This window comes from Salvelinus sp. IW2-2015, linkage group LG19, assembly GCF_002910315.2.
Source record: "Salvelinus sp. IW2-2015 linkage group LG19, ASM291031v2, whole genome shotgun sequence".
Lineage (NCBI taxonomy): Eukaryota > Metazoa > Chordata > Actinopteri > Salmoniformes > Salmonidae > Salvelinus > Salvelinus sp. IW2-2015.
In genome coordinates, this window is record NC_036859.1 from 25032266 (window position 1) to 25045581 (window position 13316).

The window sequence follows — 13316 nt, forward strand, 5'->3', positions numbered from 1 at the left end:
CCTGTGCGTCGGGACAGTCATTCTGCGCCAAAGCTGCGCACCACTCCTATATTTTGAAATMTAATTTTTGCTTTTCTGTCTTCATGCAGTGATACACGATTTGTGGATAAGTAGAACCCCCTATTCATATTTGTCAAATAGTGATCTAATGCTTAATGAATAGAAACGTAATAGGCCTACACAACAGWTGGTTGTTGGGTTCCTTTTGGGTAGCATTCGTGGAAAAAAGTACACTACACATTGTAACGAACAGTGGTGGTTGGCTGTTGCGTTCCTTTTTGTTATGGTGGGTATCACTGTTCGGTATTCTAGATGCGACCACAAGCAGTGGGGTACGAGGAGGATTCATAAAAACGTTGAAATGGCAGTGAAAGCCCTACGTGTGGTCTGTTCGAGTAATCCTCTCTCGGGGAACCCCTCTGTMCAACAATTATGTTACAAACGCTGCATAATCTGCCCCCAATTAATACTGATGACCCAGTGAAACATGTCACACACTGACCTGCATATGAATATGAAGTCATAGGGATTCTACTACTACTCCTATTAAGGTTTGTGTGGGGGGTAGAGTTCTGAATACTCACCCTTCTTACTGTCAAGATGTCATAGGCCTTATAATTAAGATGTCAGACAGCGAGGAAGGGAGGACTGGGTTGCATCCCAAATGATCCCAAATGACACCCTATTCGCTATATAGTGCACTAGTTTTGACCTGAGCCACATGGGCCCTGGTCAAAAGTAGTGCACTATATGGGGAATAGGGTGCCATTTGCGACTCACTAGGTGACCCTGCCCAGACTCACTAGGGGACCCTGCCCAGACTCACTAGGTGACCCTATGTGTTCCCAGTCTGGTCTCATAGATTATTCATAGTGCACGTAAATCCGAGACACTCAAATTAGTATGATATGTTACATTTGGTATGGTTTTATTTAACTAGGCAAGTCAGTTAGAAACAAATTCTTATTTAGAATGACAGCCTACCCCAGCCAAACCCTCCCGTAACCCAYACAACGCTGGGCCAATTGTGCGCCGKCCTATGGGACTCCCGATCACGGCCGGTTGTGATACAGCCCGGGATTGAACCAAGCTCTACAGTGACGCCTCTAGCACTGCAATATAGCGCCTTAGACCCCTGTACCACTCGCAAGCGATTATGGTTACATAAGACAGATGGTTACTTGTCCGGGTGGTTTGTTAGGTGTATAACAAGAATGTCTAGCAACCCAAAGGTTGTGAGTTCGAATCTCATCACAGACAACTTTAGTATTTTAGCTAAGTAAGAACTATTCAACTACTTACTACTTTTTAGCCACTTTGCAACTACTTAGCATGTTAGCTAAACCTTCCCCTAACCATAACCTTAACCCTTTTAGCTAAACTTTACCCTAACCTTAAGCCTTTAACATAACTCCTAACCTTAACCCTAATGCTTAGCCTAGCTAACTTTAGAATTCATAACATATATGTTTTTCAAATCTGTAAGATATTGTACATTTTGCTACTTTTTCATATTGGTACAGAATAACACAAAATGCTCTGGGACCAGGCTGCAGCTCATGGTTAAAAGGTAATTAAGACTCAGTGTGTGGTCGGTTTACTGTGTATCTGACCATAAAAGCGCTTAAACACCTGGATTATCTTCTTAACAAGCATAAAGAAACTATTGCATTTGAAAACTGCAAATAGGACCACCGCTTGTTGCGAACACACTTGTGTTTTAGAGGCCCAAGCCTTCAAAATGAGGCCTGTGTTTACTTTATCAAAGTTAAACAGTGTGTTTACCGTTTAGCCAATACCCAGATATATAATAATACCAAATAAAAATGTATTTATAAATAAATTAAAATGTTCTTATCCATTTTGGAGATTTAGAAGAGGTCATGTCCATCACAAATCATTGGCTTACCTCTTAAAACTGTCCAACCAAACAGAGACTTTACAGCATGATGTTGTTGGGACCCAGTTGTAATTGCTCTCATCCTAGTTCATAAACTGCAATCCTGACTTAATTTGACATTTATTTAAAAGATAGACTGTATCAACTTGGCTACTTCCGTCAGTGATATCATACTGCCACCTTGTGGACAAAGAATATCCACATGAGTTACAAACTTTCAACAAACCTGTAACAAGCACTTAATAAACGTTATTTAAAAATAATACAAATGTATTAAATATGCACAATATCACATTATCAATTTAATACATTTAATTATTTCGTTTTTTCAATACCTTTTATAAAGTAATTGACGTTCCAATAAAATATAAATCAATTGGTAGGCCCATATGCTATTCTTAACAATGTATAGTGAAAAAACAGGTGGCTACAACTATGCTTCAGCTCAGAGACAAAGTTATATGTTGCTTCCCAAATTGCACCATATTTCCTATATAGTGCACTACTTTTGACCAGCCCTAGTCATTTGGGACGTAGCCAGAGATTCTTCCAATCCATCAATGGTCCTGGGGGTCCAGAGTGATGCAGAGAGGTCAGGGCACGTGCGTGTGTGTGTGTGCAGGTCAGGCTGTGTACACTCTAGGCTAAAATCAACAGAGGAAATGAGATCATGGAGGTCACGCCAGATCCACCTCCTGCCAAGATAAACAGGAAGTTTACTAGTGGGTACAGGAAGGGCCCATCACTTAGAGGACATCCATAGCATGCKTCCCAAATGGGCCAGGTCAAAAGCAGTGCACTACATAGGGAATAGGGTGCCATTTATTAATAAGGGCACATTGAATGGTGTCTTTGTCTACTGATTGATTGAGAAACATCTGTTGAAATTGAATACAGAAGTAAGATGGTGCCACAGTTAAAAACTGACAGAAAATCCAAATGTATATAGAACATTGTACATCAATGTATACAGTACATTGGCTAACATCGAGATAATTCCATAAGGATTCTGCAAGGAAAATGTCAAAGCAAGTGTTTTATTCAGTTTTAGATTAACTGATTTCAGCCAGAGGGACTGCTGGCCACCCCTCGGGTTTTACTAGGATCTGTGTCCCAAATAAAATTGTATTTGTCACATGTAAACAACAGGTGTAGACTAAGAGTGAAATGCTTACATACGGGCACTTCCCAACAATGCAGAGAAAAAAATATGAAAGAAAAATAATAACACAAGGCATAAATAAACAATAAGTAACGATAACTTGGCTACAGACATGGGGTACCAGTACCGAGTCAATCCGCAGGGGTACGAGGTAATTGAGGTAGGTAGATATATGTACATATACAGTACCAGTCAAAAGTTTAGACACACCTACTCATTCAAGGGTTTTTCTTAATGCTTTACTATTTTCTATATTGTAGAATAATAGTGAAGACTACAAAACTATGAAATAACACATATGGAATCATGTAGTAACCAAAAAAAGTGTTAAACAAATCAAAATATTGTATATTCTTCAAAGTAGCCACCCTTGCCTTGATGACAGCTTTGCACACTCTTGGCATTCTCTCAACCAGCTCCATGAGGAATGCTTTTCCAACAGTCTTTTTTTTTCTTTTCTTTTTTTGGTGGATCAGCTTAATATTGCGGAAAGAATGTTGCTTCCAATGTAATTGTCTGCATCATTTCCAATCCCCCATATTTTTTGGGGTAAATATATATATCCATACACGCATGCATACATATACACATATATACATACACATACCTATATAGACATACATACTTTTTTAAAGAATATACCTTTATTATTATTCCCCGCAACCCTACCACCGKTCCCCCAATTGGAGTAAACTAATAAGCACTTCTGCTTTTACTTCAAATTTTATAGCATCTTTTACCCTATTTTACAGACACAGTCTCTTTATAATAGTTCTCTCTTGTTTGTTCTTAGTCCTTCTCTATTTCTGTTGTCCATCCAATTTTTATTCCACTTGTAACTGTGCTATTTCACAAAAGCTCCGCACCTATACACATTTCACAGATCCCGTATGCCCTACATTGTTTATCTTGTTATTAGTCCCACCCTTCAGTTCATCAACCCTTCCCATCTATCTCCAACATCATCCATTGTTTCGGATTTTTCAACTGTGCTGTGATGCTTCACAAAGATTTGAACCTTCCTATTCTCATAGCTTCTACAGATTGTAAATTAAAATAAACATTTTGCTAAAATAATTTATATTATTGATTGATTGACTATGGCTTTTCAATCCCCAGTATTGCTTCTGTAGCGTTAGTTCTAGGCAATGTTGCAATTCTTCAGCCATTCCTGACTTGTGCCAAAAACGAGCTACATTGGACAATACCAAAATAAATGATCTAATGATCTGCCTCCTCACAACAGAATCTGCAGAGCTGGGAAGATTTATACCCACATATATATAACATTCTATTAGTTGCAAGAATTTGTACAGTAATTTAAATTGAAAAATTGAAGTTTTGAATCCGGCGTTGTTTTCCGTATCAATTCATAAACCATGTGCATGGAATGGGTACATCGAAAATCTCTCTCCAACTATTTTGCAATTTATATGGCACAGCTGTCAGTTTTTTGGTCCTTAAATGAATTGGTATATGTTTTTATTTATCACACTTTTTTTAACCATTATGTTCTTAATACAGGGCCGACATACAAGTTCCTTACTTTTTCCCTCTCACTTGCCTCTTCATTTTTGTGGTAATGCTGCAATTAATTGGTGTAATTTTGGGTAGAGCAGACATTTCCATATGTCTGTGTTAGCTGCATGTGTGACATAACTCCACCAGTCCTATTTATGATTCATTCACAAAATTATACCTTTTTTAAACATTTCTTCGATAAATACAGTTTTTTTATCAATTACTATATTTGAATTTACACACATATTTGTTGTACTATTTGTTCCGTCCTTTCAGGTGGATTAAACTGAAATTGCAACCAACTTTCTAAGGCTTGTTTAAAAAAAAGGATATTTTGGAGATTATTTCCTTTTCAAACACCGAAAGTGAGCAGGTGTAATCTGAATAAAGGGAAAAAGGCCTTCTTGAACATAGGATGAAACATTCGTACCAATTTACTAGAGAACCAGTTTGGATTTAGTATAACTTTTGTATGACTGATGCCTTTAGTGAGAGGTCTAATGCTTTAAATTTAATAATTTCTGCCCTCCGAATTCATATTTGTATAATAAATAGGCCTTTTAATTTTATCTGGCTTGCCGTTCAAATAAAAATGGAATATTTTTTGTTCATATAATTTAAAAAGCAGGTCACTAGGTGTAGGCAAACCATAAGCAAATAGGTAACTGTGATATGACTAAAGAGTTAATCAGGGTGATTTTTCCACAAATAGACAGGTATTTTCCTTTCCATGGTAGCAAGATCTTATCTATTTTTGCTAACTTTCTATAAAAATTTATTGGAGTGAGATCATTTCTTTCTTTTGGATTTTTATACCGAGTATGTCCACATCTCCGTCAGACCATTAATTGGTAACTTACATGGCAATATAAATGTGTATTTTTTAGTGATCCAATACGTAATATGGTACATTTATATAATTTGTTTTAATCCAGAGAGGATAGCAAAGGTATCTAGATCTCTATGAGGCCGTGGAGAGACTCTAGTTGTGGTTTAAAGAAAACATGAATCATCAGCGTACAATGCACCCTTAGTTTTTAAGCCACGATTTCTAATCCATTATATTAATGTTTGATCTAATTTTAACAGCTAACATTTGATGGCAATAATAAATAGATATGCCGATATGGACAACCTTGTTTACTCCTCTAGATAGTTAAAAATGTTCTGAGATGTAGCCATTATTTACTATTTTACACCTAGGTTACTATAAATAATTTTAACCCATTTTATAAGAGATTCCCCAAAATTGAAATATTCTAGGCATTTATATATAAACTCCAGTCGTACTTTATCAAAAGCTTTTCAAATCAGCTATGAAACCAGACCTGGTGTCCCCGATATTCATAGTGTTCTATTGTTTCCAGTACTTGCCTTATATTATCTCCAATGTACGTCCATGTAAAACCTGTCTGATTAGGATGAAAATATCTGACAAACTTTTTTTTCTATGCGCCAAGCATTTTGCTAGGATTTTTGCATCACAACACTGAAGTGTAAGAGGTCTCCAATTTTTAATTGACTGGATCTTTATATATACCACTTGGCTCTGTTTCAGTAATAACGATATCAGACCTTCTTGTTGCGTGTCTGATATCTACCATTTATATAGGAGGTTTAAAACAAGCTAATAATGGTCCTTTGAGTATATCAAAAAAGTTTTGTATACTTCCACTGGTATGCCATCCAGCCTGGAGTTTTCCCATCCTTAAAGGCCCCAATTGCATCAAGCAGTTCTCTCTCTGTAATTTGGCCTTCACATGAGTCTTTCTGTACGATGTTAATTTTACATTATTAATAGGAAAAAAATCCATACAATTAGTTTCAGTTAGTGGAGATGAGGAGCCTGAAACGAAAACATATTCTTAAAGTACTTTACTTCCTCTTTCAAAATATCATTTGGTGAATCATGCGTGACTCCATCATTTGTAACAAGTTTTAATACATTTTTTTTGGTAGCATTTCTATATGAAGATTGAAAAAGAATTTGGTGCATTTTTCTCCATATCCATCCAGTCGCTTTATTTTTATAATATATTACACTGGATCTTTCTTGAATAAGTTCCTCATTTCTTTTGTTTTTCCTCTAACTTATTCTGTGCCTCTATGGTACCGTTTTATTTGCTATCTAACTGTACTGTTAGTCCTTCAATTCCTTTGTTAATATGGACTCTTTTGATCTAAATTCCCTTGTTTTATGATGAGTACTGAATTGCATGGCCTCTAAAGGCACACTTAAAAGTGTCCCATACAATAAGGGATCTGCTGTACCTATGTAATGTCTGAAAAAGTCAGTTAAAAATCTCTGTCCTAGTTCTAAACAATTTATCATCTAGTAGACTTTGATTAAATTCCAATATCCTCGGCCACGTGGAAATTCTGTAAGAGAAATAATATGCCAATTATTGATGATCGACCGCATTCTGTCCCCTATCAACACTTTTTTAACTTTTGGTGCCAGAGAGAATGGTATAAGAAAGTAGTCAAGACCTAGCTTGATTCAGCCTCCGCCATGTATATCTCACTAAATCAGGGTATTTAAGTTCCATATATCCATAATTCCAATATATCCATGACATTCATGATTTCTTAAGTGCCTGAGGGTGATAGTTTGTAGTGTGATTTCCTTTCCGGTCTATAGAGGTATTTAAGACCGTATTAAATCTCCCACTATAAATAGAGTCTAGTGTTGCTTGTAGAGTTGATAAATTCTATATATATTTTCAAAGAAGCTTGGATCATCATTATTCGGACCGTATAGGTTAACAAGCCATATTTGTTTATTGTCCAATAACATATTTAAAATAATCATCTACTTGAGGTCTGTTTGGACAATTTGCACATTTGGATCAAAATTATTGTTAATTAAAATCACCCTTTTGAATTTCTTTGCCCATGGAGAAATATATTTTGCCCCCCAGTTCTTTTTCCACAAAACTTAATCTAAACTGTTGAATGGGTTCCTGTAAACAATAGATATTATAATCCTTCTCTTTTAGCCAGGTAAATACTGATCGTCTTTTCTTATTATCTGCTAGCCATTACAATTGTAACTGGCTATACTTATTTCACCACTTACCATAATGAGACCACCTTTCATTCTTTAATCAGAATATATTTTTGTAACGTACTATTAAAAAGTAACATAATGATTGAGTGTTTATATGTTGTACCATGATTTTGCATTTCTACTAAGTAAACCTCCAATTGGTCCCTACTATTCACCCGCTAAAAGGCCTCATCTCGAGATGGCTTGTCATCCCAATGCCCGGCAGACCACCTCCCCCCTGTATCCCATAGCCCTGAACCGACTGGGCCATTCTTTGAAAAGAGCATACAGTGCATTTACCAAATTGGTAGATCAATTGCCATATGCATTTCCATTGCCTCACCTCGATTTGTATTATATATACAGTGGGGAGAACAAGTATTGGATACACTGCCGATTTTGCAGGTTTCCTACTTACAAAGCATGTAGAGGTCTGTAATTTTTTATCATGGGTACACTTCAACTGTGAGAGACGGAATCTAAAACAAAAATCCAGAAAATCACATTGTATGATTTTTAAGTAATTAATTTGCTTTTATTGCATGACATAAGTATTTGATCACCTACCAACAGTAAGAATTCTGGCTCTCACAGACCTGTTAGTTTTTCTTTAAGAAGCCTCCTGTTTCCACTCATTACCTGTATTAACTGCACCTGTTTGAACTCGTTACCTGTATAAAAGACAACTGTCCACACACTCAATCAAACAGACTCCAACCTCACAATGGCCAAGACCAGAGAGCTGTGTAAGGACATCAGGGATATAATTGTAGACCTGTACAAGGCTGGGATGGCTACAGGACAATAGGCAAGCAGCTTGGTGAGAAGGCAACAACTGTGGCGCAATTATTAGAAAATGGAAGAGTTCAAGATGACGGTCAATCACCCTCGGTCTGGGGCTCATGCAAGATCTCACCTCGTGGGGCATCAATGATCATGAGGAAGGTGAGGGATCAGCCCAGAACTACACGGCAGGACTTGATCAATGACCTGAAGAGAGCTGGGACCACATCTCAAAGAAAACCATTAGTAACACACTACGCGTCATGGATTAAAATCCTGCAGCGCACGCAAGGCCCCCTGCTCAAGCCAGCGCATGTCCAGGCCCGTCTGAAGTTTGCCAATGACCGTCTGGATGATCCAGAGGAGGAATGGGAGAAGGTCATGTGGTCTGATGAGACAAAATAGAGCTTTTTGGTCTAAACTCCACCGCCGTGTTTGGAGGAAGAAGAAGGATGAGTACAACCCCAAGAACACCATCCAGCCGTGAAGCATGGAGGTGGAAAATCATTCTTTGGGGATGCTTTTCTGCAAAGGGACAGGACGACTGCACTTATTGGGGGGAGGAGGATGGGCCATGTATCGCGAGATCTTGGCAACAACCCCTTCCCTCAGTAAGAGCATTGGAGATGGTTTGTGGCTGGGTCTTCCAGCATGACAACGACCCGAAACACACAGCCAGGGCAACTAAGGAGTGGCTCCGTAAGAAGCATTCTAAGGTCCTGGGTGGCCTAGCCGGTCTCCAGACCTGAACCAATAGAAAATCTTTGGAGGGAGCTGAAAGTCCGTATTGCCAGCAACAGCCCCAAACCTGAAGGATCTGGAGAAGGTCTGTATGAGGAGTGGGCAAAATCCCTGCTGCAGTGTGTGCAAACCTGGTAAGAACTACAGGAAACGTATGAATCTCTGTAATTGCAACAAGGGTTTTGGTACCAAATATTAAGTTCTGCTTTTCTGATGTACAAATACTTATGTCATGCAATAAATATGCAAAATTAATTTATAAAAATCATCAATGTGATTTTCTGGATTTTTATTTTAGATTCCGTCTCTCACGGTTGAGTGTACCTATGATAAAAATTAACAGACCTCTACATGCTTTGTAAGAGGAAAACCTGTAAAATTGGCAGTGTATCAAATACTTGTTCTCCCACTGTATCTGTGGATCACTCCTATTGTCCCTAACATCTTTTTACTTTCTCCTTCGCAACAGTTGTGGGATACACACATACACCACACACACTCAGCCCTTACCCCACACAACATAAGCTCACTTTCTCAACAATTGCACTCCCAGAGCCCAACTCAAGATGGGTCATGATTTACAAATGCACTTGCAGTTGCAGCTGCATGAGAAGGCTGCAAGACCGCACAAAAAATGAGCAAAAATTGAGAGATTTATTTACCATTGCACATCCTAGATAATGGAGGTCAAATGTACACCTTATTCCTGAAACACCCACAATACGGCCACCCGTCATGACCATGTCCCACGCATCTCCATGAGTCCGACTTTATTTTGTGCGCCAGGGCCACATATATACCCCTCTCTGAATGTCCGAGTGTGACCCCCTCCCCATGGGTTACTGCAGCTAGTGTTGTCAGCACTGCCACTGCCTGGGTGGGGGCACCCACCAGGAACCCCACCGGCTAGGTACAAGGTCGTCAAGGTTCTCATTAGCAGCTTTGAGAATTTCCTTGTATATTTGCTCTCCTTTAGGGGGCTTTGGCTTTGCAGGACCAACCCTGCCAAGCAGGCTCAGAATCTTGAGGGGTAGTGCTGCTCTTGGTCTCTGACTCATTTTAGCTGCATACAGACCGCTTACAGCGAGCACATAAAACAGTTAGGGACTTCTCCTTAGTATCTGGGTCATTCAGGTGGGTGTCTAGGGTATAGTGCCATGGACCGTACCATTAAAAATGGATAATAAATAATTAGAAAAAAAATGTGGTTCTCCATGATAGGACATAAATAAATAAGACGTATAATTCATTATAAAAGTATATCCATCATCTGAACAACATTGAAGCCCTCTCATACCCGGCTCACAGCTACATTGGCTCTGGATATGCAACCATTTCATTACTCATCAACTTTCCAAACATAGCAAATAAATAAAAATAAACACAAACCATACATCCACACATACTGTGCCTTCTGTTTACTTAGTTTTATCTTCACTATGTTGAATTGTGCTTGTGTGTTCAATTAGTTATATGTGAAGATTTATAGAAAAGCTATATTTTTTATTGTATTTGTTAACATCAGTAACCGGGCTTGAATTGTGTTTATTTCCCTGCTTTATGAGACTTTGTAATTTTTAAAATAACCATGGAGTAGTCTTTGTGTCTCTGAACAACTGGTTATCAATATATAGTTTATCAACGACGAGAGCTACTCGTTTCGCTTTTAAACTAATTTCTTTGAAAATTGGATACAGAACTTTGCGCCGTTCTGCAATTTCCTTCGGAAACTGATCATTCATTGCCAATTTTGGTCCAGCAAGTCTTTTACCCAGGCTTTTAACCATTATTTTTTCTAAATGAAGCAAATTTGGCAACGATTGGGCGTTCGTACCTCTGCCCTCTCTGTCCGAAGCGGTGAACGCGTTCAGTTGGATTTTGTCGATAACTTCGCGTGGAATCTGAAGCGCTGTAAGGAGGAAGTCTCTAACTATAGATTCAGGAACTTCTCCTTCTTTTTCTTGGATACCTGTAAGTACCAAATTCTCTCTCATGGATCTAGTTTGTATGTCCAGTTAAGGTTCTTACAGAACGGTGTTCTCCTTTTTAATTCCATTCATTTCGGTTTCAATCTTATTGACTGTCCCTTTTAGCTTGTGTGTTTCCTTCTCCAATGTCGCAGCTTTTTCATCACTCATCTCTAGGCTTGCCTTCAACTCTTTTATATCCTTACTAACTAATTCAAGTATACCCAGTTTGTCATTTATTGATTTTAACAGATSGGTTTCGACCTTTACCATTCCCGGTGGTGAGAATATTAAATCATCAGTGTCTGTAGAAGAGTCACGTTTTCGTTTTGTAATCGGTTCCCCTGTCTTACTCTCTGTCATGTTTGGTTGTTGCCTGTTTTCGTAATATTTGTCGATAAATGTCTCTAGTTTTAGGATTTGTTTTGTGTTATTGTCCAGATTGAAGGTTATCACTCACCAGATTATGTAGTGCTAATATTTTAGTCTAATTTAGCAGATATTTCGAATATTATGTTTTATCTTGAGGTGCTCTACATAAATCCCTTTAGTCCGCCATTACCCTTACGTTACCTTTACGTCATTACGTCACCTAATAAGAAGAGACTTGCTTGGGCCAAGAAACACGAGCAATGGCAAACACGAGCAATCACCTCTTGGCATTCTCTCAACCAGCTTCACCTGGAATGCTTTTCCAACAGTCTTGAAGAAATTCCCACATATGCTGAGCACTTGTTGGCTGCTTTTCCTTCACTCTGAAGTCCAACTCACCCCAAACCATCTCAATTGGGTTGAGGTCAGGTGATTGTGGAGGCCAGGTCATCTGATGCAGCACTCCATCACTCTCCTTCTTGGACAAATAGCCCTTACACAGCCTGGAGAGGTGCTGGGTCATTGTCCTAGTGGGACAAATMATAGTCCCACTAAGTGCAAACCAGATGGGATGGTGTATTGCTGAAGAATGCTGTGGTAGCCATGCTGGTTAAGTGTGCCTTGAATTCAAAATAAATCACAGACAGTGTCACCAGAAAAGCCCCCCACACCATCACTCCTCCATGCTTCACGGTGGGAACCACACATGCGGAGATCATCCGTTCACAAACTCTGCYTCTCACAAAGACACGGCGGTTGGAACCAAAAATCTCAAATGTGGACTCATCAGACCAAATGTCAGATTTCCACCGGTCTAATGTCCATTGCTCGTGTTTCTTGTCCCAAGCAAGACTCTTCTTATTATTGGTGTCCTTCAGTAGTGGTTTCTTTGCAGCAATTCGACCATGAAGGCCTGATTCACGCAGTCTTCTCTGAACAGTTGATGTTGAGATGTGTCTGTTACTTGATCTCTGTGAAGCATTGATTTGGGCTGCAATTTCTGAGGCTGGTAACTCTAATGAACTTATCCTCTGCAGCAAAGGTAACTCTGGGTCTTCCTTTCCTGTGGCGGTCCTCATATTAGCCAGTTTCATCATTGCGCTTGATGGTTTTTGTGACTGCACTTGAAGAAACTTTAAAAGTTCTTGAAATGTTCCGTATTGACTGAACTTCATCTCTTAAAGTAATGATGGACTGTCGTTTCTCTTTGCTTATTTGAACGGTTCTTGCCGTAATAAGGACTTGGTCTTTTACCAAATAGGGCTATCTTTTGTATACCACCGCTATCTTGTCACAACACAACGCATTAAGAAGGAAATAAATTCCACAAATTAACTTTTAACAAGGCACTCCTGTTAATTGAAATGCATTCCAGGTGACTACCTCATGAAGCTGGTTGAGAGAATGCCAAGAGTGTGCAAAGCTGTCATCAAGGCAAAGGGTGGCTACTTTGAAGAATCTAAAATATGAAATATATTTTGATTTGTTTAACACCTTTTTGGTTACTACATGATTGCTTGTGTTATTTCATAGTTTTGATGTCTTCACTATTATTCTACAATGTTGAAAATAGTAAAAAAAAAAAACTTGAATGAGTAGGTGTGTCCAAACTTTTGACTGGTACTGTAGGTAAGGATAAAGTGACTAGGAAACAGGATAGATTATAAACAGTAACAGCAGCGTATGTGATGAGTCAAAAGAGTTAGTGCAAAGCAGGTCAATGCAGATATTCCAGGTAGCTATTGCGGTGATGCAGCCAGTCAAGATGCTCTCAATGGTGCAGCTGTAGAACTTTGAAGATCTGAGGGCCCATGCCGAATC